The following is a 4549-nucleotide window of genomic DNA, read 5'->3' on the forward strand; positions in this document are numbered from 1 at the left end:
AAAAGAAATAAAATGCATGAGATAGGGAAAGAAAACTTCCCTAGCTTGGACTAGAATGTAGGTTCTTTACTTGGGGCGAATGGTCCTTCATGCACTCATCTTATAACGCATCAACCTCTTAAGCAAATTGAATGGTACATCCTCCTCTTCATTATCCAATCTAGTGAGTTCATTGATAATGTGATCGATCTTATGACCCTATTCAGTCATCAGTTCAGTAGAATGAGGTGGAATACCTACAGTGCTGTCCATTGGTGGTGCAACTGAGGGATTTGCTTCCACTTCATCCTCACAGCCAGATTCAATGTTGAAAGACTCTATTTTCTCTGGTTCTTCCTCTGGTGCTTTAGGTGCATTCTCTTTATTTGGAAGATTCGTCTCAACAGGCTTTACGTCACCAACCCCATCCCCTAATGCAATTTATTAAACAAAGGAAATGAAATAACTAAAAATAAATTTAAATAAAAAATGAAATAAAAATAAAATGAATTTTCAAGATGTTGAAGTTAAACATATCGAAGATTAATGATTTCTTTGTCTCGCTCTACATAAGCACCCCAATAGTGCTTCATGCATTGTCCATTAACTTTAAATGTGTCCCCTGTTTTCATTTCCTTGACACCAACAACTCCAAGAGAATATACATGAGCTACCAAGCATTGTTCATCAAAATTGAAAGGTCTATTTTGCTCCAGCAAAGCGCACAAGGGTTTCCGCTCAAATGAATCATCATTACTATCAAAATTGTTGTGGCAAAATCTTGTGAATTCTTCCTCCACTGTTATTTCTATCAAGTCAATGGCTCAGCATTCTTCATTCTTATCAGCACATTTTAGTGCATTAAATACAATGAACGTGACCTGCTGATCATTCATCCTCATGGTCAGTTTAACTTTCTATACATCGATTAAAGTTCTACCTATGGAAATAAAAGGTCTTTCAAGAATAATTAGCACATTTTGGTCAACTTCAAATTCTAAAATAAGGAAATCCACAAGAAAAAAAAATTTATCTACTTTTACCAGCACATCCTTAATTTTACCTTCCACATGGGCATAGGATCTATCAGCTAATTACAAAGACATCGTAGTAGGTATTACTTTCCAAATTCCCAACTTTTTGAAAATAGATATAGGCATTAGATTTATACTCACTCTTAAATCACATAACGCATTACCAATATAATGATTTCCAATTGAACATTAGATAGTGAAACTCCCTAGGTCCTTCAACTTTGGAAATAGTTTATTCATCAACATTGTTGTGCACCCTTCAGTGAGAGCAACAGTCTCAAATTCCCCAATTTGTGCTTCTTCGACAATATATCTTTCATGAATTTCATGTAATTAGGCATTTTCTCCAAAGCTTCTACTAGTGGTATGTTGATATGGAGTTACTTCAATACATCCAAAAATATTTTAAACTGAGCATCTTGTTTAGAATTATGGAATCACTGAGGGAAAGGTAAATGTGGTCGTCCTTTAGGTTGCTGATATTATTCTGCTGTGACATTTTTGTTGGCAATATGATCTAATTCTGCATAACATATATCTGTGTACCCTTTTTAGGTGTTGTCTATTGTTCAGTAGGTTCTGAGATCTTTTCCAGATTGCGGTTGGATTTGCCTTCCTCTGCTGTGGCATCTTGAACAACTTCATCCAACTGAGTCCTAATTTTAAGAGCGATCGCCTTGCACTGCTCCTTCCCTTGGGTTCTCGAATTTTTAGTTCTCGCCATTCGTCTAGCTCTTCTATCTTTAGTCTTCGTTCTTCATGGACGTCTTTGTTCTCTTCATGATAGTAGTGCACTGTCTCTGTTGTCTTTGTTCGAGGAAGTTCCTGTAAGGACTATTGAATATTAGTTTTATCATCGACAGTTTTTATAGCATTATCTTGAGTCTTAGAGGTTTTCACTGAGTCGCGTGCTTGGAGTGTTACTGCGTCATCACCTCCACGAAGTGTTAGCTCTCCTATTCCTACATTAATAACGGTTCTGGCAGTTGCTAAAAATGGTCATCCTAAAATTAGAGGTACCTCGTTATCCTCATCCATATCTAAGACAACGAAGTCTCCTGGGTAAATAAATTTATCAATTTTAACGAGAACGTCTTCAATAATACCCTTAGGAAATCTAACTGTTTTGTCAGCCAATTGTATGCTCATCCTAATCTGTTTGGGTTTACCAAGACCTAGTCGTTTAAACATTTTATATGGTATAACATTTATACTTGCCCCTAGATCAGCTAAAGCATTATTCACAGATAGACTACCAATTAAGTAAGGAATTGTAAAACTCCCTAGATCTTTCAATTTGTTAGATAGCTCATTCTTTAGAATAGCTGAGCAGACTGCATTGAGTTCCACATGTGATGTAGTGTCTAATTTCCTTTTATTACTCAGAAGTTCCTTTAAGAATTTTGCTAAGTTGGGCATCTGCGAAAGAACTTCAATAAAGGGTAAGTTAATATGTAATTTCTTTAAGAGTTTGACAAACTTACCAAATTGTTCTTCTAGTCTATCTTTCGTCATCGCTTTAGGATATGGCACACGAGGTTCATGATTCGTACTTACTTGTTTGGGATCATTATTGTTTATCTCTTCTCGTCCTTTGTTCATCTTGTTGTTTTGTTGTAATTCTGGTTCAGGTGCAATGAATCCTTCCTTATCTTGAGTGCTAATTGCATTGAGGTGTTCCCTCGGATTAGGTTCAGTATTACTTGGTAGGCTACCTTGTGGTCGTTCGAAGATTAGTTTGGATAGCTGGCCTATCTGAGTTTTGAGTCCTTGGATCGACACTTGTTGATTCTTAAGTGCTGTATCGGTATTTTGGAAACCGGTTTCTGACACCGAGATGAATTTGGAAAGCATCACTTCAAGGTTTGGTTTTTTCTCTTGTTGATAAGGTGGCTGTTGAAAACCTTGAGAATTTTGTGGCTTTTGATTTCCTTGACCTCCCCAGGAAAAATTTGGGTGGTTCCTCCAACCTGTAGTATAAGTATTACTGTATGGGTTATTTTGAGATCTAAAGTTATTGTTACCCATATAGTTGACTTGTTCCTCTTCAGTTGTAGGATTGAAGGATTGGTATTCAATATGTACACCTCCTCTGCTTGAGTCACACCTCATTACTGGATGTACCTACGTAGAACCAAGTAAACCGTCAATCTTTTTATTGAAAAGTTCTACCTGATTAGAGAGCATGGTGACTGAATCGATGTTATAGACGCCGGCTATTTTCGTTGGCTTTGTCCTCATAACTTGCCACTGATAGTTGTTCAGTGACATCTCCTCTATGAATTCATAGGCATCTTTCAATATTTTATTGTTAATGGTTCTGCCAGCAGCTGCGTCAATCATTTGTCTTGTCGAGGGATTCACACCATTGTAGAACGTTTGAACTTGCGTACCAAAGCGGTAACCCATGGTGAGGCACCTTCTCAAGAAGTCCTTGTATCTCTCCCATGCATCGTAAAGTGTTTCTAAATCCATCTGCACAAAAGAATAGATATCATTACGAAATTTAGCCATTTTAGCCGGCGAAAAATATTTTAGTAAAAACTTCTCGGTCATTTGTTCCCAAGTAGTGATAAACCCTCGTGGTAACGAGTTCAACCACTGTTTAGCTTTTTTTCTCAGTGAAAAGGGAAATAACCGAAGACGAATGACATCATCAGAAACTCCATTGATTTTGAATGTATCACAAAATTCAAGAAAATTCTCCAAATGCGTGTTGAGATCCTCATCCTGCAAACATCAAACTAAACAAACTGCTGTATCATCTGAATTGTGTTAGGTTTTAGTTCGAAATTATTAGCAGCAATAGTAGGTCTAACTATACTAGACTTAGTTCCTGTTGAAGAAGGTTTAGCATAGTCATACATAGTATGTAGAGCAGGATTTTGATTAGCTGCAATTGCAGGAGGCAGCTGATCGCCTGGGTTTTCGATCATCTCTTCAGTTGGGGTTTGATTATCGTCTTCTCGCTCGTTCTCTGTGTAGCATAAACTATGCCTTATTTCTCTTTGATTTTTGCAAATTGTACGATTAATTTCTTCGTCAAAGAGTAACGGTCCTGACGGGTTTCTTCTAGTCATAAACTATAAAAACCTGCCAAGAGAGAGAAAAAGTAAATTAATAAATAATAAAATAAAATAAAATTGCAAGAAAAATAAATGGCTAAAGTAATAAAGATTTAGTGTTCCTAATATTCCAGTTCCTCGGCAACGGTGCCAAAAACTTGATCACGTGATTCGTAACAAGTAATAAATATTTATAATGAAGATCAACCTAGACTAACTATTATCACAACGAAAAGGCAAGCACACCTATCGAACAAAAGTATAGTAATGGCAAGACCAGGATATCGTACCCAAGGGAACCAAAAGTACTAGTAATAACTATCTTTTTTATTATCTAGCCTAAGAATAAATGGTTTTGTTTTAATTAACTAATTATTTAAACTAAGAACGCACAGAGAAAATAATTGGGGAATTGCTTTTGGGAAAATCAATTGACTCAAGACAATACCTAGGGAAAAATCCACCTAGACT

At 36.4% G+C, this 4549-nt stretch overlaps 1 non-coding gene across 1 annotated transcript; it reads left to right on the forward strand.

Moving 5' to 3' along the window:
- Nucleotides 1-3415: 3415 nt before the first annotated feature.
- Nucleotides 3416-3521, forward strand: LOC128291961 (small nucleolar RNA R71). Its single transcript, XR_008281945.1, has one exon. It is a non-coding gene; the product is annotated as a small nucleolar RNA R71 (small nucleolar RNA).
- Nucleotides 3522-4549: the final 1028 nt, after the last annotated feature.

Source organism: Gossypium arboreum, chromosome 4, assembly GCF_025698485.1.
Source record: "Gossypium arboreum isolate Shixiya-1 chromosome 4, ASM2569848v2, whole genome shotgun sequence".
Taxonomy (NCBI): domain Eukaryota; kingdom Viridiplantae; phylum Streptophyta; class Magnoliopsida; order Malvales; family Malvaceae; genus Gossypium; species Gossypium arboreum.